We start from the raw sequence: 23538 nt of genomic DNA on the forward strand, positions 1-23538 counted from the left end.
AAACTCAGGCCCTGGTGTGTTGTAGATGGCCTCAGCCGGAAGCACCGTTCCTCAGCCAGATGCAGACGCCCTGGTGTAATTTAGATGACCTATCTTAGCAGCACAGGCCCCGGTGTGGTGCGGATGGCCTCACCTGGCAGCACAAGACATTGCTGAAAACAGCCAAAAGGAATGTCGTTTATGTGCCCTCATTAATGGGCAGCTGCTTTGGGTCTTTCAACACCCTCCTTCTCTGGATCAAAAGCAGTTCAATGACATGAAAAGCTTACGGCACCTGGTATTCCCAGGCGGTCTCCCATCCAAGTACTAACCAAGCCCAACCCTGCTTAGCTTCCGAGATCAGACGAGAGCGGGCGTGCTCAGGGTGGTATGGCCGTAAGCTGCAGACCTCAGCACAAAGTGTCAATTTATGGAATCAAGTGGTGAGTTGGGCAGTACTTGAAGTTACGAAACACAACCCTCCAATTTAACTACATTGTTAATGGTAACTGCATGGTTGCCTAATACCCTAACCCAAGGACTCAATTTTGCTTTTAACCAGCAGTACAGGCCCTGGTTTGGTGTAGATGGCCTCCACCAGCAGCACAGGACCTGGTGTGGTGTAGGTGGCCTCAGCCAGAAGCAAAGGCCCTGGTGGGGTGTATATGGCCTAAGCCAGAGCCACAGGCCCTGTTGTGGTGTAGATGGACTAAGCCAGCAGCGCAAGCCCTCGTGTAATGTAGATGGCCTCAGCCAGAAGCACAGGCCCTGGTGTGGTGTAGTTGGCCTCATCCAGTAGAGCAAGCCCTCGTGTGATGTATATGGCCTCATCCAGCAGCACAGGCCCTGGTGTGATTAAAATGGCCTCAACCAGCAACACAGGCCCTGGTGTGGGGTAGATGGCTTCAGCCAGAGCCACAGGCCCTGGTGTGGTGTAGTTGGCCTCAGCCAGAGCCACAGAACCTGGTGTGGTGTTGGTGGCCAAAGCCAGGAGCACAGGCCCTGGTGTGTTGTAGATGGCCTCAGCCGGAAGCACCGGTCCTCAGCCAGATGCACACGCCCTGGTGTAATTTAGATGACCTATCTTAGCAGCAAAGGCCCCGGTGTGGTGCGGATGGCCTCACCTGGCAGCACAAGACATTGCTGAAAACAGCCAAAAGGAATGTCGTTTATGTGCCCTCATTAATGGGCAGCTGCTTTGGGTCTTTCAACACCCTCCTTCTCTGGATCAAAAGCAGTTCAATGACATGAAAAGCTTACGGCACCTGGTATTCCCAGGCGGTCTCCCATCCAAGTACTAACCAAGCCCAACCCTGCTTAGCTTCCGAGATCAGACGAGAGCAGGCGTGCTCAGGGTGGTATGGCCGTAAGCTGCAGACCTCAGCACAAAGTGTCAATTTATGGAATCAAGTGGTGAGTTGGGCAGTACTTGAAGTTACGAAACACAACCCTCCAATTTAACTACATTGTTAATGGTAACTGCATGGTTGCCTAATACTCTAACCCAAGGACTCAATTTAGCTTTTAACCAGCAGTACAGGCCCTGGTTTGGTGTAGATGGCCTCCACCAGCAGCACAGGACCTGGTGTGGTGTAGGTGGCCTCAGCCAGAAGCAAAGGCCCTGGTGGGGTGTATATGGCCTAAGCCAGAGCCACAGGCCCTGGTGTGGTGTAGATGGACTAAGCCAGCAGCGCAAGCCCTCGTGTAATGTAGATGGCCTCAGCCAGAAGCACAGGCCCTGGTGTGGTGTAGTTGGCCTCATCCAGTAGAGCAAGCCCTCGTGTGATGTATATGGCCTCATCCAGCAGCACAGGCCCTGGTGTGAATAAAATGGCCTCAACCAGCAACACAGGCCCTGGTGTGGGGTAGATGGCTTCAGCCAGAGCCACAGGCCCTGGTGTGGTGTAGTTGGCCTCAGCCAGAGCCACAGAACCTGGTGTGGTGTTGGTGGCCAAAGCCAGGAGCACAGGCCGTGGTGTGTTGTAGATGGCCTCAGCTAGCAGCACAGGACCTGGTGAGGTGGAGGTGGCTTCTTCCTGAAACTCAGGCCCTGGTGTGTTGTAGATGGCCTCAGCCGGAAGCACCGTTCCTCAGCCAGATGCAGACGCCCTGGTGTAATTTAGATGACCTATCTTAGCAGCACAGGCCCCGGTGTGGTGCGGATGGCCTCACCTGGCAGCACAAGACATTGCTGAAAACAGCCAAAAGGAATGTCGTTTATGTGCCCTCATTAATGGGCAGCTGCTTTGGGTCTTTCAACACCCTCCTTCTCTGGATCAAAAGCAGTTCAATGACATGAAAAGCTTACGGCACCTGGTATTCCCAGGCGGTCTCCCATCCAAGTACTAACCAAGCCCAACCCTGCTTAGCTTCCGAGATCAGACGAGAGCGGGCGTGCTCAGGGTGGTATGGCCGTAAGCTGCAGACCTCAGCACAAAGTGTCAATTTATGGAATCAAGTGGTGAGTTGGGCAGTACTTGAAGTTACGAAACACAACCCTCCAATTTAACTACATTGTTAATGGTAACTGCATGGTTGCCTAATACCCTAACCCAAGGACTCAATTTTGCTTTTAACCAGCAGTACAGGCCCTGGTTTGGTGTAGATGGCCTCCACCAGCAGCACAGGACCTGGTGTGGTGTAGGTGGCCTCAGCCAGAAGCAAAGGCCCTGGTGGGGTGTATATGGCCTAAGCCAGAGCCACAGGCCCTGTTGTGGTGTAGATGGACTAAGCCAGCAGCGCAAGCCCTCGTGTAATGTAGATGGCCTCAGCCAGAAGCACAGGCCCTGGTGTGGTGTAGTTGGCCTCATCCAGTAGAGCAAGCCCTCGTGTGATGTATATGGCCTCATCCAGCAGCACAGGCCCTGGTGTGATTAAAATGGCCTCAACCAGCAACACAGGCCCTGGTGTGGGGTAGATGGCTTCAGCCAGAGCCACAGGCCCTGGTGTGGTGTAGTTGGCCTCAGCCAGAGCCACAGAACCTGGTGTGGTGTTGGTGGCCAAAGCCAGGAGCACAGGCCCTGGTGTGTTGTAGATGGCCTCAGCCGGAAGCACCGGTCCTCAGCCAGATGCACACGCCCTGGTGTAATTTAGATGACCTATCTTAGCAGCAAAGGCCCCGGTGTGGTGCGGATGGCCTCACCTGGCAGCACAAGACATTGCTGAAAACAGCCAAAAGGAATGTCGTTTATGTGCCCTCATTAATGGGCAGCTGCTTTGGGTCTTTCAACACCCTCCTTCTCTGGATCAAAAGCAGTTCAATGACATGAAAAGCTTACGGCACCTGGTATTCCCAGGCGGTCTCCCATCCAAGTACTAACCAAGCCCAACCCTGCTTAGCTTCCGAGATCAGACGAGAGCAGGCGTGCTCAGGGTGGTATGGCCGTAAGCTGCAGACCTCAGCACAAAGTGTCAATTTATGGAATCAAGTGGTGAGTTGGGCAGTACTTGAAGTTACGAAACACAACCCTCCAATTTAACTACATTGTTAATGGTAACTGCATGGTTGCCTAATACTCTAACCCAAGGACTCAATTTAGCTTTTAACCAGCAGTACAGGCCCTGGTTTGGTGTAGATGGCCTCCACCAGCAGCACAGGACCTGGTGTGGTGTAGGTGGCCTCAGCCAGAAGCAAAGGCCCTGGTGGGGTGTATATGGCCTAAGCCAGAGCCACAGGCCCTGGTGTGGTGTAGATGGACTAAGCCAGCAGCGCAAGCCCTCGTGTAATGTAGATGGCCTCAGCCAGAAGCACAGGCCCTGGTGTGGTGTAGTTGGCCTCATCCAGTAGAGCAAGCCCTCGTGTGATGTATATGGCCTCATCCAGCAGCACAGGCCCTGGTGTGAATAAAATGGCCTCAACCAGCAACACAGGCCCTGGTGTGGGGTAGATGGCTTCAGCCAGAGCCACAGGCCCTGGTGTGGTGTTGGTGGCCTCAGCCAGAGCCACAGAACCTGGTGTGGTGTTGGTGGCCAAAGCCAGGAGCACAGGCCGTGGTGTGTTGTAGATGGCCTCAGCTAGCAGCACAGGACCTGGTGAGGTGGAGGTGGCTTCTTCCTGAAACTCAGGCCCTGGTGTGTTGTAGATGGCCTCAGCCGGAAGCACCGGTCCTCAGCCAGATGCACACGCCCTGGTGTAATTTAGATGACCTATCTTAGCAGCACAGGCCCCGGTGTGGTGCGGATGGCCTCACCTGGCAGCACAAGACATTGCTGAAAACAGCCAAAAGGAATGTCGTTTATGTGCCCTCATTAATGGGCAGCTGCTTTGGGTCTTTCAACACCCTCCTTCTCTGGATCAAAAGCAGTTCAATGACATGAAAAGCTTACGGCACCTGGTATTCCCAGGCGGTCTCCCATCCAAGTACTAACCAAGCCCAACCCTGCTTAGCTTCCGAGATCAGACGAGAGCGGGCGTGCTCAGGGTGGTATGGCCGTAAGCTGCAGACCTCAGCACAAAGTGTCAATTTATGGAATCAAGTGGTGAGTTGGGCAGTACTTGAAGTTACGAAACACAACCCTCCAATTTAACTACATTGTTAATGGTAACTGCATGGTTGCCTAATACTCTAACCCAAGGACTCAATTTATCTTTTAACCAGCAGTACAGGCCCTGGTTTGGTGTAGATGGCCTCCACCAGCAGCACAGGACCTGGTGTGGTGTAGGTGGCCTCAGCCAGAAGCAAAGGCCCTGGTGGGGTGTATATGGCCTAAGCCAGAGCCACAGGCCCTGGTGTGGTGTAGATGGACTAAGCCAGCAGCGCAAGCCCTCGTGTAATGTAGATGGCCTCAGCCAGAAGCACAGGCCCTGGTGTGGTGTAGTTGGCCTCATCCAGTAGAGCAAGCCCTCGTGTGATGTATATGGCCTCATCCAGCAGCACAGGCCCTGGTGTGATTAAAATGGCCTCAACCAGCAACACAGGCCCTGGTGTGGGGTAGATGGCTTCAGCCAGAGCCACAGGCCCTGGTGTGGTGTAGTTGGCCTCAGCCAGAGCCACAGAACCTGGTGTGGTGTTGGTGGCCAAAGCCAGGAGCACAGGCCCTGGTGTGTTGTAGATGGCCTCAGCCGGAAGCACCGGTCCTCAGCCAGATGCACACGCCCTGGTGTAATTTAGATGACCTATCTTAGCAGCAAAGGCCCCGGTGTGGTGCGGATGGCCTCACCTGGCAGCACAAGACATTGCTGAAAACAGCCAAAAGGAATGTCGTTTATGTGCCCTCATTAATGGGCAGCTGCTTTGGGTCTTTCAACACCCTCCTTCTCTGGATCAAAAGCAGTTCAATGACATGAAAAGCTTACGGCACCTGGTATTCCCAGGCGGTCTCCCATCCAAGTACTAACCAAGCCCAACCCTGCTTAGCTTCCGAGATCAGACGAGAGCAGGCGTGCTCAGGGTGGTATGGCCGTAAGCTGCAGACCTCAGCACAAAGTGTCAATTTATGGAATCAAGTGGTGAGTTGGGCAGTACTTGAAGTTACGAAACACAACCCTCCAATTTAACTACATTGTTAATGGTAACTGCATGGTTGCCTAATACTCTAACCCAAGGACTCAATTTAGCTTTTAACCAGCAGTACAGGCCCTGGTTTGGTGTAGATGGCCTCCACCAGCAGCACAGGACCTGGTGTGGTGTAGGTGGCCTCAGCCAGAAGCAAAGGCCCTGGTGGGGTGTATATGGCCTAAGCCAGAGCCACAGGCCCTGGTGTGGTGTAGATGGACTAAGCCAGCAGCGCAAGCCCTCGTGTAATGTAGATGGCCTCAGCCAGAAGCACAGGCCCTGGTGTGGTGTAGTTGGCCTCATCCAGTAGAGCAAGCCCTCGTGTGATGTATATGGCCTCATCCAGCAGCACAGGCCCTGGTGTGATTAAAATGGCCTCAACCAGCAACACAGGCCCTGGTGTGGGGTAGATGGCTTCAGCCAGAGCCACAGGCCCTGGTGTGGTGTAGTTGGCCTCAGCCAGAGCCACAGAACCTGGTGTGGTGTAGGTGGCCAAAGCCAGGAGCACAGGCCGTGGTGTGTTGTAGATGGCCTCAGCTAGCAGCACAGGACCTGGTGAGGTGGAGGTGGCTTCTTCCTGCAACTCAGGCCCTGGTGTGTTGTAGATGTTCTCAGCCGGAAGCAACGGTCCTCAGCCAGATGCAGACGCCCTGGTGTAATTTAGATGACCTATCTTAGCAGCACAGGCCCCGGTGTGGTGCGGATGGCCTCACCTGGCAGCACAAGACATTGCTGAAAACAGCCAAAAGGAATGTCGTTTATGTGCCCTCATTAATGGGCAGCTGCTTTGGGTCTTTCAACACCCTCCTTCTCTGGATCAAAAGCAGTTCAATGACATGAAAAGCTTACAGCACCTGGTATTCCCAGGCGGTCTCCCATCCAAGTACTAACCAAGCCCAACCCTGCTTAGCTTCCGAGATCAGACGAGAGCGGGCGTGCTCAGGGTGGTATGGCCGTAAGCTGCAGACCTCAGCACAAAGTGTCAATTTATGGAATCAAGTGGTGAGTTGGGCAGTACTTGAAGTTACGAAACACAACCCTCCAATTTAACTACATTGTTAATGGTAACTGCATGGTTGCCTAATACCCTAACCCAAGGACTCAATTTTGCTTTTAACCAGCAGTACAGGCCCTGGTTTGGTGTAGATGGCCTCCACGAGCAGCACAGGACCTGGTGTGGTGTAGGTGGCCTCAGCCAGAAGCAAAGGCCCTGGTGGGGTGTATATGGCCTAAGCCAGAGCCACAGGCCCTGGTGTGGTGTAGATGGACTAAGCCAGCAGCGCAAGCCCTTGTGTAATGTAGATGGCCTCAGCCAGAAGCACAGGCCCTGGTGTGGTGTAGTTGGCCTCATCCAGTAGAGCAAGCCCTCGTGTGATGTATATGGCCTCATCCAGCAGCACAGGCCCTGGTGTGATTAAAATGGCCTCAACCAGCAACACAGGCCCTGGTGTGGGGTAGATGGCTTCAGCCAGAGCCACAGGCCCTGGTGTGGTGTAGTTGGCCTCAGCCAGAGCCACAGAACCTGGTGTGGTGTAGGTGGCCAAAGCCAGGAGCACAGGCCGTGGTGTGTTGTAGATGGCCTCAGCTAGCTGCACAGGACCTGGTGAGGTGGAGGTGGCTTCTTCCTGCAACTCAGGCCCTGGTGTGTTGTAGATGTTCTCAGCCGGAAGCAACGGTCCTCAGCCAGATGCAGACGCCCTGGTGTAATTTAGATGACCTATCTTAGCAGCACAGGCCCCGGTGTGGTGCGGATGGCCTCACCTGGCAGCACAAGACATTGCTGAAAACAGCCAAAAGGAATGTCGTTTATGTGCCCTCATTAATGGGCAGCTGCTTTGGGTCTTTCAACACCCTCCTTCTCTGGATCAAAAGCAGTTCAATGACATGAAAAGCTTACAGCACCTGGTATTCCCAGGCGGTCTCCCATCCAAGTACTAACCAAGCCCAACCCTGCTTAGCTTCCGAGATCAGACGAGAGCGGGCGTGCTCAGGGTGGTATGGCCGTAAGCTGCAGACCTCAGCACAAAGTCTCAATTTATGGAATCAAGTGGTGAGTTGGGCAGTACTTGAAGTTACGAAACACAACCCTCCAATTTAACTACATTGTTAATGGTAACTGCATGGTTGCCTAATACTCTAACCCAAGGACTCAATTTAGCTTTTAACCAGCAGTACAGGCCCTGGTTTGGTGTAGATGGCCTCCACCAGCAGCACAGGACCTGGTGTGGTGTAGGTGGCCTCAGCCAGAAGCAAAGGCCCTGGTGGGGTGTATATGGCCTAAGCCAGAGCCACAGGCCCTGGTGTGGTGTAGATGGACTAAGCCAGCAGCGCAAGCCCTCGTGTAATGTAGATGGCCTCAGCCAGAAGCACAGGCCCTGGTGTGGTGTAGTTGGCCTCATCCAGTAGAGCAAGCCCTCGTGTGATGTATATGGCCTCATCCAGCAGCACAGGCCCTGGTGTGAATAAAATGGCCTCAACCAGCAACACAGGCCCTGGTGTGGGGTAGATGGCTTCAGCCAGAGCCACAGGCCCTGGTGTGGTGTAGTTGGCCTCAGCCAGAGCCACAGAACCTGGTGTGGTGTTGGTGGCCAAAGCCAGGAGCACAGGCCGTGGTGTGTTGTAGATGGCCTCAGCTAGCAGCACAGGACCTGGTGAGGTGGAGGTGGCTTCTTCCTGAAACTCAGGCCCTGGTGTGTTGTAGATGGCCTCAGCCGGAAGCACCGTTCCTCAGCCAGATGCAGACGCCCTGGTGTAATTTAGATGACCTATCTTAGCAGCACAGGCCCCGGTGTGGTGCGGATGGCCTCACCTGGCAGCACAAGACATTGCTGAAAACAGCCAAAAGGAATGTCGTTTATGTGCCCTCATTAATGGGCAGCTGCTTTGGGTCTTTCAACACCCTCCTTCTCTGGATCAAAAGCAGTTCAATGACATGAAAAGCTTACGGCACCTGGTATTCCCAGGCGGTCTCCCATCCAAGTACTAACCAAGCCCAACCCTGCTTAGCTTCCGAGATCAGACGAGAGCGGGCGTGCTCAGGGTGGTATGGCCGTAAGCTGCAGACCTCAGCACAAAGTGTCAATTTATGGAATCAAGTGGTGAGTTGGGCAGTACTTGAAGTTACGAAACACAACCCTCCAATTTAACTACATTGTTAATGGTAACTGCATGGTTGCCTAATACCCTAACCCAAGGACTCAATTTTGCTTTTAACCAGCAGTACAGGCCCTGGTTTGGTGTAGATGGCCTCCACCAGCAGCACAGGACCTGGTGTGGTGTAGGTGGCCTCAGCCAGAAGCAAAGGCCCTGGTGGGGTGTATATGGCCTAAGCCAGAGCCACAGGCCCTGTTGTGGTGTAGATGGACTAAGCCAGCAGCGCAAGCCCTCGTGTAATGTAGATGGCCTCAGCCAGAAGCACAGGCCCTGGTGTGGTGTAGTTGGCCTCATCCAGTAGAGCAAGCCCTCGTGTGATGTATATGGCCTCATCCAGCAGCACAGGCCCTGGTGTGATTAAAATGGCCTCAACCAGCAACACAGGCCCTGGTGTGGGGTAGATGGCTTCAGCCAGAGCCACAGGCCCTGGTGTGGTGTAGTTGGCCTCAGCCAGAGCCACAGAACCTGGTGTGGTGTTGGTGGCCAAAGCCAGGAGCACAGGCCCTGGTGTGTTGTAGATGGCCTCAGCCGGAAGCACCGGTCCTCAGCCAGATGCACACGCCCTGGTGTAATTTAGATGACCTATCTTAGCAGCAAAGGCCCCGGTGTGGTGCGGATGGCCTCACCTGGCAGCACAAGACATTGCTGAAAACAGCCAAAAGGAATGTCGTTTATGTGCCCTCATTAATGGGCAGCTGCTTTGGGTCTTTCAACACCCTCCTTCTCTGGATCAAAAGCAGTTCAATGACATGAAAAGCTTACGGCACCTGGTATTCCCAGGCGGTCTCCCATCCAAGTACTAACCAAGCCCAACCCTGCTTAGCTTCCGAGATCAGACGAGAGCGGGCGTGCTCAGGGTGGTATGGCCGTAAGCTGCAGACCTCAGCACAAAGTGTCAATTTATGGAATCAAGTGGTGAGTTGGGCAGTACTTGAAGTTACGAAACACAACCCTCCAATTTAACTACATTGTTAATGGTAACTGCATGGTTGCCTAATACTCTAACCCAAGGACTCAATTTAGCTTTTAACCAGCAGTACAGGCCCTGGTTTGGTGTAGATGGCCTCCACCAGCAGCACAGGACCTGGTGTGGTGTAGGTGGCCTCAGCCAGAAGCAAAGGCCCTGGTGGGGTGTATATGGCCTAAGCCAGAGCCACAGGCCCTGGTGTGGTGTAGATGGACTAAGCCAGCAGCGCAAGCCCTCGTGTAATGTAGATGGCCTCAGCCAGAAGCACAGGCCCTGGTGTGGTGTAGTTGGCCTCATCCAGTAGAGCAAGCCCTCGTGTGATGTATATGGCCTCATCCAGCAGCACAGGCCCTGGTGTGATTAAAATGGCCTCAACCAGCAACACAGGCCCTGGTGTGGGGTAGATGGCTTCAGCCAGAGCCACAGGCCCTGGTGTGGTGTTGGTGGCCTCAGCCAGAGCCACAGAACCTGGTGTGGTGTTGGTGGCCAAAGCCAGGAGCACAGGCCGTGGTGTGTTGTAGATGGCCTCAGCTAGCAGCACAGGACCTGGTGAGGTGGAGGTGGCTTCTTCCTGAAACTCAGGCCCTGGTGTGTTGTAGATGGCCTCAGCCGGAAGCACCGGTCCTCAGCCAGATGCACACGCCCTGGTGTAATTTAGATGACCTATCTTAGCAGCACAGGCCCCGGTGTGGTGCGGATGGCCTCACCTGGCAGCACAAGACATTGCTGAAAACAGCCAAAAGGAATGTCGTTTATGTGCCCTCATTAATGGGCAGCTGCTTTGGGTCTTTCAACACCCTCCTTCTCTGGATCAAAAGCAGTTCAATGACATGAAAAGCTTACGGCACCTGGTATTCCCAGGCGGTCTCCCATCCAAGTACTAACCAAGCCCAACCCTGCTTAGCTTCCGAGATCAGACGAGAGCGGGCGTGCTCAGGGTGGTATGGCCGTAAGCTGCAGACCTCAGCACAAAGTGTCAATTTATGGAATCAAGTGGTGAGTTGGGCAGTACTTGAAGTTACGAAACACAACCCTCCAATTTAACTACATTGTTAATGGTAACTGCATGGTTGCCTAATACTCTAACCCAAGGACTCAATTTATCTTTTAACCAGCAGTACAGGCCCTGGTTTGGTGTAGATGGCCTCCACCAGCAGCACAGGACCTGGTGTGGTGTAGGTGGCCTCAGCCAGAAGCAAAGGCCCTGGTGGGGTGTATATGGCCTAAGCCAGAGCCACAGGCCCTGGTGTGGTGTAGATGGACTAAGCCAGCAGCGCAAGCCCTCGTGTAATGTAGATGGCCTCAGCCAGAAGCACAGGCCCTGGTGTGGTGTAGTTGGCCTCATCCAGTAGAGCAAGCCCTCGTGTGATGTATATGGCCTCATCCAGCAGCACAGGCCCTGGTGTGATTAAAATGGCCTCAACCAGCAACACAGGCCCTGGTGTGGGGTAGATGGCTTCAGCCAGAGCCACAGGCCCTGGTGTGGTGTAGTTGGCCTCAGCCAGAGCCACAGAACCTGGTGTGGTGTAGGTGGCCAAAGCCAGGAGCACAGGCCGTGGTGTGTTGTAGATGGCCTCAGCTAGCAGCACAGGACCTGGTGAGGTGGAGGTGGCTTCTTCCTGCAACTCAGGCCCTGGTGTGTTGTAGATGTTCTCAGCCGGAAGCAACGGTCCTCAGCCAGATGCAGACGCCCTGGTGTAATTTAGATGACCTATCTTAGCAGCACAGGCCCCGGTGTGGTGCGGATGGCCTCACCTGGCAGCACAAGACATTGCTGAAAACAGCCAAAAGGAATGTCGTTTATGTGCCCTCATTAATGGGCAGCTGCTTTGGGTCTTTCAACACCCTCCTTCTCTGGATCAAAAGCAGTTCAATGACATGAAAAGCTTACAGCACCTGGTATTCCCAGGCGGTCTCCCATCCAAGTACTAACCAAGCCCAACCCTGCTTAGCTTCCGAGATCAGACGAGAGCGGGCGTGCTCAGGGTGGTATGGCCGTAAGCTGCAGACCTCAGCACAAAGTGTCAATTTATGGAATCAAGTGGTGAGTTGGGCAGTACTTGAAGTTACGAAACACAACCCTCCAATTTAACTACATTGTTAATGGTAACTGCATGGTTGCCTAATACCCTAACCCAAGGACTCAATTTTGCTTTTAACCAGCAGTACAGGCCCTGGTTTGGTGTAGATGGCCTCCACGAGCAGCACAGGACCTGGTGTGGTGTAGGTGGCCTCAGCCAGAAGCAAAGGCCCTGGTGGGGTGTATATGGCCTAAGCCAGAGCCACAGGCCCTGGTGTGGTGTAGATGGACTAAGCCAGCAGCGCAAGCCCTTGTGTAATGTAGATGGCCTCAGCCAGAAGCACAGGCCCTGGTGTGGTGTAGTTGGCCTCATCCAGTAGAGCAAGCCCTCGTGTGATGTATATGGCCTCATCCAGCAGCACAGGCCCTGGTGTGATTAAAATGGCCTCAACCAGCAACACAGGCCCTGGTGTGGGGTAGATGGCTTCAGCCAGAGCCACAGGCCCTGGTGTGGTGTAGTTGGCCTCAGCCAGAGCCACAGAACCTGGTGTGGTGTAGGTGGCCAAAGCCAGGAGCACAGGCCGTGGTGTGTTGTAGATGGCCTCAGCTAGCTGCACAGGACCTGGTGAGGTGGAAGTGGCTTCTTCCTGCAACTCAGGCCCTGGTGTGTTGTAGATGTTCTCAGCCGGAAGCAACGGTCCTCAGCCAGATGCAGACGCCCTGGAGTAATTTAGATGACCTATCTTAGCAGCACAGGCCCCGGTGTGGTGCGGATGGCCTCACCTGGCAGCACAAGACATTGCTGAAAACAGCCAAAAGGAATGTCGTTTATGTGCCCTCATTAATGGGCAGCTGCTTTGGGTCTTTCAACACCCTCCTTCTCTGGATCAAAAGCAGTTCAATGACATGAAAAGCTTACAGCACCTGGTATTCCCAGGCGGTCTCCCATCCAAGTACTAACCAAGCCCAACCCTGCTTAGCTTCCGAGATCAGACGAGAGCGGGCGTGCTCAGGGTGGTATGGCCGTAAGCTGCAGACCTCAGCACAAAGTGTCAATTTATGGAATCAAGTGGTGAGTTGGGCAGTACTTGAAGTTACGAAACACAACCCTCCAATTTACCTACATTGTTAATGGTAACTGCATGGTTGCCTAATACTCTAACCCAAGGACTCAATTTAGCTTTTAACCAGCAGTACAGGCCCTGGTTTGGTGTAGATGGCCTCCACCAGCAGCACAGGACCTGGTGTGGTGTAGGTGGCCTCAGCCAGAAGCAAAGGCCCTGGTGGGGTGTATATGGCCTAAGCCAGAGCCACAGGCCCTGGTGTGGTGTAGATGGACTAAGCCAGCAGCGCAAGCCCTCGTGTAATGTAGATGGCCTCAGCCAGAAGCACAGGCCCTGGTGTGGTGTAGTTGGCCTCATCCAGTAGAGCAAGCCCTCGTGTGATGTATATGGCCTCATCCAGCAGCACAGGCCCTGGTGTGAATAAAATGGCCTCAACCAGCAACACAGGCCCTGGTGTGGGGTAGATGGCTTCAGCCAGAGCCACAGGCCCTGGTGTGGTGTAGTTGGCCTCAGCCAGAGCCACAGAACCTGGTGTGGTGTTGGTGGCCAAAGCCAGGAGCACAGGCCGTGGTGTGTTGTAGATGGCCTCAGCTAGCAGCACAGGACCTGGTGAGGTGGAGGTGGCTTCTTCCTGAAACTCAGGCCCTGGTGTGTTGTAGATGGCCTCAGCCGGAAGCACCGTTCCTCAGCCAGATGCAGACGCCCTGGTGTAATTTAGATGACCTATCTTAGCAGCACAGGCCCCGGTGTGGTGCGGATGGCCTCACCTGGCAGCACAAGACATTGCTGAAAACAGCCAAAAGGAATGTCGTTTATGTGCCCTCATTAATGGGCAGCTGCTTTGGGTCTTTCAACACCCTCCTTCTCTGGATCAAAAGCAGTTCAATGACATGAAAAGCTTACGGCACCTGGTATTCCCAGGCGGTCTCCCATCCAAGTACTAACCAAGCCCAACCCTGCTTAGCTTCCGAGATCAGACGAGAGCGGGCGTGCTCAGGGTGGTATGGCCGTAAGCTGCAGACCTCAGCACAAAGTGTCAATTTATGGAATCAAGTGGTGAGTTGGGCAGTACTTGAAGTTACGAAACACAACCCTCCAATTTAACTACATTGTTAATGGTAACTGCATGGTTGCCTAATACCCTAACCCAAGGACTCAATTTTGCTTTTAACCAGCAGTACAGGCCCTGGTTTGGTGTAGATGGCCTCCACCAGCAGCACAGGACCTGGTGTGGTGTAGGTGGCCTCAGCCAGAAGCAAAGGCCCTGGTGGGGTGTATATGGCCTAAGCCAGAGCCACAGGCCCTGTTGTGGTGTAGATGGACTAAGCCAGCAGCGCAAGCCCTCGTGTAATGTAGATGGCCTCAGCCAGAAGCACAGGCCCTGGTGTGGTGTAGTTGGCCTCATCCAGTAGAGCAAGCCCTCGTGTGATGTATATGGCCTCATCCAGCAGCACAGGCCCTGGTGTGATTAAAATGGCCTCAACCAGCAACACAGGCCCTGGTGTGGGGTAGATGGCTTCAGCCAGAGCCACAGGCCCTGGTGTGGTGTAGTTGGCCTCAGCCAGAGCCACAGAACCTGGTGTGGTGTTGGTGGCCAAAGCCAGGAGCACAGGCCCTGGTGTGTTGTAGATGGCCTCAGCCGGAAGCACCGGTCCTCAGCCAGATGCACACGCCCTGGTGTAATTTAGATGACCTATCTTAGCAGCAAAGGCCCCGGTGTGGTGCGGATGGCCTCACCTGGCAGCACAAGACATTGCTGAAAACAGCCAAAAGGAATGTCGTTTATGTGCCCTCATTAATGGGCAGCTGCTTTGGGTCTTTCAACACCCTCCTTCTCTGGATCAAAAGCAGTTCAATGACATGAAAACCTTACGGCACCTGGTATTCCCAGGCGGTCTCCCATCCAAGTACTAACCAAGCCCAACCCTGCTTAGCTTCCGAGATCAGACGAGAGCGGGCGTGCTCAGGGTGGTATGGCCGTAAGCTGCAGACCTCAGCACAAAGTGTCAATTTATGGAATCAAGTGGTGAGTTGGGCAGTACTTGAAGTTACGAAACACAACCCTCCAATTTAACTACATTGTTAATGGTAACTGCATGGTTGCCTAATACCCTAACCCAAGGACTCAATTTTGCTTTTAACCAGCAGTACAGGCCCTGGTTTGGTGTAGATGGCCTCCACCAGCAGCACAGGACCTGGTGTGGTGTAGGTGGCCTCAGCCAGAAGCAAAGGCCCTGGTGGGGTGTATATGGCCTAAGCCAGAGCCACAGGCCCTGTTGTGGTGTAGATGGACTAAGCCAGCAGCGCAAGCCCTCGTGTAATGTAGATGGCCTCAGCCAGAAGCACAGGCCCTGGTGTGGTGTAGTTGGCCTCATCCAGTAGAGCAAGCCCTCGTGTGATGTATATGGCCTCATCCAGCAGCACAGGCCCTGGTGTGATTAAAATGGCCTCAACCAGCAACACAGGCCCTGGTGTGGGGTAGATGGCTTCAGCCAGAGCCACAGGCCCTGGTGTGGTGTAGTTGGCCTCAGCCAGAGCCACAGAACCTGGTGTGGTGTTGGTGGCCAAAGCCAGGAGCACAGGCCGTGGTGTGTTGTAGATGGCCTCAGCTAGCAGCACAGGACCTGGTGAGGTGGAGGTGGCTTCTTCCTGCAACTCAGGCCCTGGTGTGTTGTAGAAGGCGTCAGCCGGAAGCACCGGTCCTCAGCCAGATGCACACGCCCTGGTGTAATTTAGATGACCTATCTTAGCAGCACAGGCCCCGGTGTGGTGCGGATGGCCTCACCTGGCAGCACAAGACATTGCTGAAAACAGCCAAAAGGAATGTCGTTTATGTGCCCTCATTAATGGGCAGCTGCTTTGGGTCTTTCAACACCCTCCTTCTCTGGATCAAAAGCAGTTCAATGACATGAAAAGCTTACGGCACCTGGTATTCCCAGGCGGTCTCCCATCCAAGTACTAACCAAGCCCAACCCTGCTTAGCTTCCGAGATCAGACGAGAGCGGGCGTGCTCAGGGTGGTATGGCCGTAAGCTGCAGACCTCAGCACAAAGTGTCAATTTATGGAATCAAGTGGTGAGTTGGGCAGTACTTGAAGTTACGAAACACAACCCTCCAATTTAACTACATTGTTAATGGTAACTGCATGGTTGCCTAATACTCTAACCCAAGGACTCAATTTAGCTTTTAACCAGCAGTACAGGCCCTGGTTTGGTGTAGATGGCCTCCACCAGCAGCACAGGACCTGGTGTGGTGTAGGTGGCCTCAGCCAGAAGCAAAGGCCCTGGTGGGGTGTATATGGCCTAAGCCAGAGCCACAGGCCCTGGTGTGGTGTAGATGGACTAAGCCAGCAGCGCAAGCCCTCGTGTAATGTAGATGGCCTCAGCCAGAAGCACAGGCCCTGGTGTGGTGTAGTTGGCCTCATCCAGTAGAGCAAGCCCTCGTGTGATGTATATGGCCTCATCCAGCAGCACAGGCCCTGGTGTGATTAAAATGGCCTCAACCAGCAACACAGGCCCTGGTGTGGGGTAGATGGCTTCAGCCAGAGCCACAGGCCCTGGTGTGGTGTAGTTGGCCTCAGCCAGAGCCACAGAACCTGGTGTGGTGTAGGTGGCCAAAGCCAGGAGCACAGGCCGTGGTGTGTTGTAGATGGCCTCAGCTAGCAGCACAGGACCTGGTGAGGTGGAGGTGGCTTCTTCCTGCAACTCAGGCCCTGGTGTGTTGTAGATGTTCTCAGCCGGAAGCAACGGTCCTCAGCCAGATGCAGACGCCCTGGTGTAATTTAGATGACCTATCTTAGCAGCACAGGCCCCGGTGTGGTGCGGATGGCCTCACCTGGCAGCACAAGACATTGCTGAAAACAGCCAAAAGGAATGTCGTTTATGTGCCCTCATTAATGGGCAGCTGCTTTGGGTCTTTCAACACCCTCCTTCTCTGGATCAAAAGCAGTTCAATGACATGAAAAGCTTACAGCACCTGGTATTCCCAGGCGGTCTCCCATCCAAGTACTAACCAAGCCCAACCCTGCTTAGCTTCCGAGATCAGACGAGAGCAGGCGTGCTCAGGGTGGTATGGCCGTAAGCTGCAGACCTCAGCACAAAGTGTCAATTTATGGAATCAAGTGGTGAGTTGGGCAGTACTTGAAGTTACGAAACACAACCCTCCAATTTAACTACATTGTTAATGGTAACTGCATGGTTGCCTAATACTCTAACCCAAGGACTCAATTTAGCTTTTAACCAGCAGTACAGGCCCTGGTTTGGTGTAGATGGCCTCCACCAGCAGCACAGGACCTGGTGTGGTGTAGGTGGCCTCAGCCAGAAGCAAAGGCCCTGGTGGGGTGTATATGGCCTAAGCCAGAGCCACAGGCCCTGGTGTGGTGTAGATGGACTAAGCCAGCAGCGCAAGCCCTCGTGTAATGTAGATGGCCTCAGCCAGAAGCACAGGCCCTGGTGTGGTGTAGTTGGCCTCATCCAGTAGAGCAAGCCCTCGTGTGATGTATATGGCCTCATCCAGCAGCACAGGCCCTGGTGTGATTAAAATGGCCTCAACCAGCAACACAGGCCCTGGTGTGGGGTAGATGGCTTCAGCCAGAGCCACAGGCCCTGGTGTGGTGTTGGTGGCCTCAGCCAGAGCCACAGAACCTGGTGTGGTGTTGGTGGCCAAAGCCAGGAGCACAGGCCGTGGTGTGTTGTAGATGGCCTCAGCTAGCAGCACAGGACCTGGTGAGGTGGAGGTGGCTTCTTCCTGCAACTCAGGCCCTGGTGTGTTGTAGATGGCCTCAGCCGGAAGCACCGGTCCTCAGCCAGATGCACACGCCCTGGTGTAATTTAGATGACCTATCTTAGCAGCACAGGCCCCGGTGTGGTGCGGATGGCCTCACCTGGCAGCACAAGACATTGCTGAAAACAGCCAAAAGGAATGTCGTTTATGTGCCCTCATTAATGGGCAGCTGCTTTGGGTCTTTCAACACCCTCCTTCTCTGGATCAAAAGCAGTTCAATGACATGAAAAGCTTACAGCACCTGGTATTCCCAGGCGGTCTCCCATCCAAGTACTAACCAAGCCCAACCCTGCTTAGCTTCCGAGATCAGACGAGAGCGGGCGTGCTCAGGGTGGTATGGCCGTAAGCTGCAGACCTCAGCACAAAGTGTCAATTTATGGAATCAAGTGGTGAGTTGGGCAGTACTTGAAGTTACGAAACACAACCCTCCAATTTAACTACATTGTTAATGGTAACTGCATGGTTGCCTAATACTCTAACCCAAGGACTCAATTTAGCTTTTAACCAGCAGTACAGGCCCTGGTTTGGTGTAGATGGCCTCCACCAGCAGCACAGGACCTGGTGTGGTGTAGGTGGCCTCAGCCAGAAGCAAAGGCCCTGGTGGGGTGTATATGGCCTAAGCCAGAGCCACAGGCCCTGGTGTGGTGTAGATGGACTAAGCCAGCAGCGCAAGCCCTCGTGTAATGTAGATGGCCTCAGCCAGAAGCACAGGCCCTGGTGTGGTGTAGTTGGCCTCATCCAGTAGAGCAAGCCCTCGTGTGATGTATATGGCCTCATCCAGCAGCACAGGCCCTGGTGTGAATAAAATGGCCTCAACCAGCAACACAGGCCCTGGTGTGGGGTAGATGGCTTCAGCCAGAGCCACAGGCCCTGGTGTGGTGTAGTTGGCCTCAGCCAGAGCCACAGAACCTGGTGTGGTGTTGGTGGCCAAAGCCAGGAGCACAGGCCGTGGTGTGTTGTAGATGGCCTCAGCTAGCAGCACAGGACCTGGTGAGGTGGAGGTGGCTTCTTCCTGAAACTCAGGCCCTGGTGTGTTGTAGATGTTCTCAGCCGGAAGCAACGGTCCTCAGCCAGATGCAGACGCCCTGGTGTAATTTAGATGACCTATCTTAGCAGCACAGGCCCCGGTGTGGTGCGGATGGCCTCACCTGGCAGCACAAGACATTGCTGAAAACAGCCAAAAGGAATGTCGTTTATTTGCCCTCATTAATGGGCAGCTGCTTTGGGTCTTTCAACACCCTCCTTCTCTGGATCAAAAGCAGTTCAATGACATGAAAAGCTTACAGCACCTGGTATTCCCAGGCGGTCTCCCATCCAAGTACTAACCAAGCCCAACCCTGCTTAGCTTCCAAGATCAGACGAGAGCGGGCGTGCTCAGGGTGGTATGGCCGTAAGCTGCAGACCTCAGCACAAAGTGTCAATTTATGGAATCAAGTGGTGAGTTGGGCAGTACTTGAAGTTACGAAACACAACCCTCCAATTTAACTACATTGTTAATGGTAACTGCATGGCTGCCTAATACCCTAACCCAAGGACTCAATTTAGCTTTTAACCAGCAGTACAGGCCCTGGTTTGGTGTAGATGGCCTCCACCAGCAGCACAGGACCTGGTGTGGTGTAGGTGGCCTCAGCCAGAAGCAAAGGCCCTGGTGGGGTGTATATGGCCTAAGCCAGAGCCACAGGCCCTGTTGTGGTGTAGATGGACTAAGCCAGCAGCGCAAGCCCTCGTGTAATGTAGATGGCCTGAGCCAGAAGCACAGGCCCTGGTGTGGTGTAGTTGGCCTCATCCAGTAGAGCAAGCCCTCGTGTGATGTATATGGCCTCATCCAGCAGCACAGGCCCTGGTGTGATTAAAATGGCCTCAACCAGCAACACAGGCCCTGGTGTGGGGTAGATGGCTTCAGCCAGAGCCACAGGCCCTGGTGTGGTGTAGTTGGCCTCAGCCAGAGCCACAGAACCTGGTGTGGTGTTGGTGGCCAAAGCCAGGAGCACAGGCCGTGGTGTGTTGTAGATGGCCTCAGCTAGCAGCACAGGACCTGGTGAGGTGGAGGTGGCTTCTTCCTGCAACTCAGGCCCTGGTGTGTTGTAGAAGGCCTCAGCCGGAAGCACCGGTCCTCAGCCAGATGCACACGCCCTGGTGTAATTTAGATGACCTATCTTAGCAGCACAGGCCCCGGTGTGGTGCGGATGGCCTCACCTGGCAGCACAAGACATTGCTGAAAACAGCCAAAAGGAATGTCGTTTATGTGCCCTCATTAATGGGCAGCTGCTTTGGGTCTTTCAACACCCTCCTTCTCTGGATCAAAAGCAGTTCAATGACATGAAAAGCTTACAGCACCTGGTATTCCCAGGCGGTCTCCCATCCAAGTACTAACCAAGCCCAACCCTGCTTAGCTTCCGAGATCAGACGAGAGCGGGCGTGCTCAGGGTGGTATGGCCGTAAGCTGCAGACCTCAGCACAAAGTGTCAATTTATGGAATCAAGTGGTGAGTTGGGCAGTACTTGAAGTTACGAAACACAACCCTCCAATTTAACTACATTGTTAATGGTAACTGCATGGTTGCCTAATACTCTAACCCAAGGACTCAATTTAGCTTTTAACCAGCAGTACAGGCCCTGGTTTGGTGTAGATGGCCTCCACCAGCAGCACAGGACCTGGTGTGGTGTAGGTGGCCTCAGCCAGAAGCAAAGGCCCTGGTGGGGTGTATATGGCCTAAGCCAGAGCCACAGGCCCTGGTGTGGTGTAGATGGACTAAGCCAGCAGCGCAAGCCCTCGTGTAATGTAGATGGCCTCAGCCAGAAGCACAGGCCCTGGTGTGGTGTAGTTGGCCTCATCCAGTAGAGCAAGCCCTCGTGTGATGTATATGGCCTCATCCAGCAGCACAGGCCCTGGTGTGATTAAAATGGCCTCAACCAGCAACACAGGCCCTGGTGTGGGGTAGATGGCTTCAGCCAGAGCCACAGGCCCTGGTGTGGTGTTGGTGGCCTCAGCCAGAGCCACAGAACCTGGTGTGGTGTTGGTGGCCAAAGCCAGGAGCACAGGCCGTGGTGTGTTGTAGATGGCCTCAGCTAGCAGCACAGGACCTGGTGAGGTGGAGGTGGCTTCTTCCTGCAACTCAGGCCCTGGTGTGTTGTAGATGGCCTCAGCCGGAAGCACCGGTCCTCAGCCAGATGCACACGCCCTGGTGTAATTTAGATGACCTATCTTAGCAGCACAGGCCCCGGTGTGGTGCGGATGGCCTCACCTGGCAGCACAAGACATTGCTGAAAACAGCCAAAAGGAATGTCGTTTATGTGCCCTCATTAATGGGCAGCTGCTTTGGGTCTTTCAACACCCTCCTTCTCTGGATCAAAAGCAGTTCAATGACATGAAAAGCTTACAGCACCTGGTATTCCCAGGCGGTCTCCCATCCAAGTACTAACCAAGCCCAACCCTGCTTAGCTTCCGAGATCAGACGAGAGCGGGCGTGCTCAGGGTGGTATGGCCGTAAGCTGCAGACCTCAGCACAAAGTGTCAATTTATGGAATCAAGTGGTGAGTTGGGCAGTACTTGAAGTTACGAAACACAACCCTCCAATTTAACTACATTGTTAATGGTAACTGCATGGTTGCCTAATACTCTAACCCAAGGACTCAATTTAGCTTTTAACCAGCAGTACAGGCCCTGGTTTGGTGTAGATGGCCTCCACCAGCAGCACAGGACCTGGTGTGGTGTAGGTGGCCTCAGCCAGAAGCAAAGGCCCTGGTGGGGTGTATATGGCCTAAGCCAGAGCCACAGGCCCTGGTGTGGTGTAGATGGACTAAGCCAGCAGCGCAAGCCCTCGTGTAATGTAGATGGCCTCAGCCAGAAGCACAGGCCCTGGTGTGGTGTAGTTGGCCTCATCCAGTAGAGCAAGCCCTCGTGTGATGTATATGGCCTCATCCAGCAGCACAGGCCCTGGTGTGAATAAAATGGCCTCAACCAGCAACACAGGCCCTGGTGTGGGGTAGATGGCTTCAGCCAGAGCCACAGGCCCTGGTGTGGTGTAGTTGGCCTCAGCCAGAGCCACAGAACCTGGTGTGGTGTTGGTGGCCAAAGCCAGGAGCACAGGCCGTGGTGTGTTGTAGATGGCCTCAGCTAGCAGCACAGGACCTGGTGAGGTGGAGGTGGCTTCTTCCTGCAACTCAGGCCCTGGTGTGTTGTAGATGGCCTCAGCCGGAAGCACCGGTCCTCAGCCAGATGCACACGCCCTGGTGTAATTTAGATGACCTATCTTAGCAGCACAGGCCCCGGTGTGGTGCGGATGGCCTCACCTGGCAGCACAAGACATTGCTGAAAACAGCCAAAAGGAATGTCGTTTATGTGCCCTCATTAATGGGCAGCTGCTTTGGGTCTTTCAACACCCTCCTTCTCTGGATCAAAAGCAGTTCAATGACATGAAAAGCTTACAGCACCTGGTATTCCCAGGCGGTCTCCCATCCAAGTACTAACCAAGCCCAACCCTGCTTAGCTTCCGAGATCAGACGAGAGCGGGCGTGCTCAGGGTGGTATGGCCGTAAGCTGCAGACCTCAGCACAAAGTGTCAATTTATGGAATCAAGTGGTGAGTTGGGCAGTACTTGAAGTTACGAAACACAACCCTCCAATTTAACTACATTGTTAATGGTAACTGCATGGTTGCCTAATACTCTAACCCAAGGACTCAATTTAGCTTTTAACCAGCAGTACAGGCCCTGGTTTGGTGTAGATGGCCTCCACCAGCAGCACAGGACCTGGTGTGGTGTAGGTGGCCTCAGCCAGAAGCAAAGGCCCTGGTGGGGTGTATATGGCCTAAGCCAGAGCCACAGGCCCTGGTGTGGTGTAGATGGACTAAGCCAGCAGCGCAAGCCCTCGTGTAATGTAGATGGCCTCAGCCAGAAGCACAGGCCCTGGTGTGGTGTAGTTGGCCTCATCCAGTAGAGCAAGCCCTCGTGTGATGTATATGGCCTCATCCAGCAGCACAGGCCCTGGTGTGAATAAAATGGCCTCAACCAGCAACACAGGCCCTGGTGTGGGGTAGATGGCTTCAGCCAGAGCCACAGGCCCTGGTGTGGTGTAGTTGGCCTCAGCCAGAGCCACAGAACCTGGTGTGGTGTTGGTGGCCAAAGCCAGGAGCACAGGCCGTGGTGTGTTGTAGATGGCCTCAGCTAGCAGCACAGGACCTGGTGAGGTGGAGGTGGCTTCTTCCTGAAACTCAGGCCCTGGTGTGTTGTAGATGGCCTCAGCCGGAAGCACCGTTCCTCAGCCAGATGCAGACGCCCTGGTGTAATTTAGATGACCTATCTTAGCAGCACAGGCCCCGGTGTGGTGCGGATGGCCTCACCTGGCAGCACAAGACATTGCTGAAAACAGCCAAAAGGAATGTCGTTTATGTGCCCTCATTAATGGGCAGCTGCTTTGGGTCTTTCAACACCCTCCTTCTCTGGATCAAAAGCAGTTCAATGACATGAAAAGCTTACGGCACCTGGTATTCCCAGGCGGTCTCCCATCCAAGTACTAACCAAGCCCAACCCTGCTTAGCTTCCGAGATCAGACGAGAGCGGGCGTGCTCAGGGTGGTATGGCCGTAAGCTGCAGACCTCAGCACAAAGTGTCAATTTATGGAATCAAGTGGTGAGTTGGGCAGTACTTGAAGTTACGAAACACAACCCTCCAATTTAACTACATTGTTAATGGTAACTGCATGGTTGCCTAATACCCTAACCCAAGGACTCAATTTTGCTTTTAACCAGCAGTACAGGCCCTGGTTTGGTGTAGATGGCCTCCACCAGCAGCACAGGACCTGGTGTGGTGTAGGTGGCCTCAGCCAGAAGCAAAGGCCCTGGTGGGGTGTATATGGCCTAAGCCAGAGCCACAGGCCCTGTTGTGGTGTAGATGGACTAAGCCAGCAGCGCAAGCCCTCGTGTAATGTAGATGGCCTCAGCCAGAAGCACAGGCCCTGGTGTGGTGTAGTTGGCCTCATCCAGTAGAGCAAGCCCTCGTGTGATGTATATGGCCTCATCCAGCAGCACAGGCCCTGGTGTGATTAAAATGGCCTCAACCAGCAACACAGGCCCTGGTGTG

At 54.1% G+C, this 23538-nt stretch overlaps 23 non-coding genes across 23 annotated transcripts; all 23 read right to left on the reverse strand.

Moving 5' to 3' along the window:
- Positions 1–262: 262 nt before the first annotated feature.
- Positions 263–381, reverse strand: LOC146366886 (5S ribosomal RNA). Its single transcript, XR_014798441.1, has one exon. It is a non-coding gene; the product is annotated as a 5S ribosomal RNA (ribosomal RNA).
- An 851-nt stretch (positions 382–1232) lies between these two features.
- Positions 1233–1351, reverse strand: LOC146366887 (5S ribosomal RNA). Its single transcript, XR_014797905.1, has one exon. It is a non-coding gene; the product is annotated as a 5S ribosomal RNA (ribosomal RNA).
- Positions 1352–2280: 929 nt separating this feature from the next.
- On the reverse strand, positions 2281–2399 carry LOC146366888 (5S ribosomal RNA). The gene has a single exon (XR_014798442.1). It is a non-coding gene; the product is annotated as a 5S ribosomal RNA (ribosomal RNA).
- An 851-nt stretch (positions 2400–3250) lies between these two features.
- On the reverse strand, positions 3251–3369 carry LOC146366889 (5S ribosomal RNA). Its single transcript, XR_014797906.1, has one exon. It is a non-coding gene; the product is annotated as a 5S ribosomal RNA (ribosomal RNA).
- A 929-nt stretch (positions 3370–4298) lies between these two features.
- Positions 4299–4417, reverse strand: LOC146366890 (5S ribosomal RNA). Its single transcript, XR_014798443.1, has one exon. It is a non-coding gene; the product is annotated as a 5S ribosomal RNA (ribosomal RNA).
- Positions 4418–5268: 851 nt separating this feature from the next.
- On the reverse strand, positions 5269–5387 carry LOC146366891 (5S ribosomal RNA). Its single transcript, XR_014797907.1, has one exon. It is a non-coding gene; the product is annotated as a 5S ribosomal RNA (ribosomal RNA).
- Positions 5388–6316: 929 nt separating this feature from the next.
- Positions 6317–6435, reverse strand: LOC146366892 (5S ribosomal RNA). The gene has a single exon (XR_014797823.1). It is a non-coding gene; the product is annotated as a 5S ribosomal RNA (ribosomal RNA).
- Positions 6436–7364: 929 nt separating this feature from the next.
- On the reverse strand, positions 7365–7483 carry LOC146366893 (5S ribosomal RNA). Its single transcript, XR_014797824.1, has one exon. It is a non-coding gene; the product is annotated as a 5S ribosomal RNA (ribosomal RNA).
- Positions 7484–8412: 929 nt separating this feature from the next.
- LOC146366894 (5S ribosomal RNA) lies at positions 8413–8531 on the reverse strand. Its single transcript, XR_014798445.1, has one exon. It is a non-coding gene; the product is annotated as a 5S ribosomal RNA (ribosomal RNA).
- An 851-nt stretch (positions 8532–9382) lies between these two features.
- On the reverse strand, positions 9383–9501 carry LOC146366895 (5S ribosomal RNA). The gene has a single exon (XR_014798446.1). It is a non-coding gene; the product is annotated as a 5S ribosomal RNA (ribosomal RNA).
- Positions 9502–10430: 929 nt separating this feature from the next.
- Positions 10431–10549, reverse strand: LOC146366896 (5S ribosomal RNA). Its single transcript, XR_014798447.1, has one exon. It is a non-coding gene; the product is annotated as a 5S ribosomal RNA (ribosomal RNA).
- A 929-nt stretch (positions 10550–11478) lies between these two features.
- On the reverse strand, positions 11479–11597 carry LOC146366897 (5S ribosomal RNA). The gene has a single exon (XR_014797825.1). It is a non-coding gene; the product is annotated as a 5S ribosomal RNA (ribosomal RNA).
- Positions 11598–12526: 929 nt separating this feature from the next.
- On the reverse strand, positions 12527–12645 carry LOC146366898 (5S ribosomal RNA). The gene has a single exon (XR_014797826.1). It is a non-coding gene; the product is annotated as a 5S ribosomal RNA (ribosomal RNA).
- A 929-nt stretch (positions 12646–13574) lies between these two features.
- LOC146366899 (5S ribosomal RNA) lies at positions 13575–13693 on the reverse strand. Its single transcript, XR_014798448.1, has one exon. It is a non-coding gene; the product is annotated as a 5S ribosomal RNA (ribosomal RNA).
- Positions 13694–14544: 851 nt separating this feature from the next.
- Positions 14545–14663, reverse strand: LOC146366900 (5S ribosomal RNA). Its single transcript, XR_014797944.1, has one exon. It is a non-coding gene; the product is annotated as a 5S ribosomal RNA (ribosomal RNA).
- A 929-nt stretch (positions 14664–15592) lies between these two features.
- Positions 15593–15711, reverse strand: LOC146366901 (5S ribosomal RNA). Its single transcript, XR_014798449.1, has one exon. It is a non-coding gene; the product is annotated as a 5S ribosomal RNA (ribosomal RNA).
- A 929-nt stretch (positions 15712–16640) lies between these two features.
- Positions 16641–16759, reverse strand: LOC146366902 (5S ribosomal RNA). Its single transcript, XR_014797939.1, has one exon. It is a non-coding gene; the product is annotated as a 5S ribosomal RNA (ribosomal RNA).
- A 929-nt stretch (positions 16760–17688) lies between these two features.
- Positions 17689–17807, reverse strand: LOC146366903 (5S ribosomal RNA). Its single transcript, XR_014797827.1, has one exon. It is a non-coding gene; the product is annotated as a 5S ribosomal RNA (ribosomal RNA).
- Positions 17808–18736: 929 nt separating this feature from the next.
- LOC146366904 (5S ribosomal RNA) lies at positions 18737–18855 on the reverse strand. The gene has a single exon (XR_014797963.1). It is a non-coding gene; the product is annotated as a 5S ribosomal RNA (ribosomal RNA).
- A 929-nt stretch (positions 18856–19784) lies between these two features.
- On the reverse strand, positions 19785–19903 carry LOC146366905 (5S ribosomal RNA). The gene has a single exon (XR_014797828.1). It is a non-coding gene; the product is annotated as a 5S ribosomal RNA (ribosomal RNA).
- Positions 19904–20832: 929 nt separating this feature from the next.
- Positions 20833–20951, reverse strand: LOC146366906 (5S ribosomal RNA). Its single transcript, XR_014797829.1, has one exon. It is a non-coding gene; the product is annotated as a 5S ribosomal RNA (ribosomal RNA).
- Positions 20952–21880: 929 nt separating this feature from the next.
- Positions 21881–21999, reverse strand: LOC146366907 (5S ribosomal RNA). The gene has a single exon (XR_014797830.1). It is a non-coding gene; the product is annotated as a 5S ribosomal RNA (ribosomal RNA).
- Positions 22000–22928: 929 nt separating this feature from the next.
- LOC146366908 (5S ribosomal RNA) lies at positions 22929–23047 on the reverse strand. The gene has a single exon (XR_014798451.1). It is a non-coding gene; the product is annotated as a 5S ribosomal RNA (ribosomal RNA).
- Positions 23048–23538: the final 491 nt, after the last annotated feature.

Source organism: Perissodus microlepis, chromosome 18 (assembly GCF_051167445.1).
Source record: "Perissodus microlepis isolate ML-2025 ecotype Zambia chromosome 18, ASM5116744v1, whole genome shotgun sequence".
NCBI lineage: Eukaryota > Metazoa > Chordata > Actinopteri > Cichliformes > Cichlidae > Perissodus > Perissodus microlepis.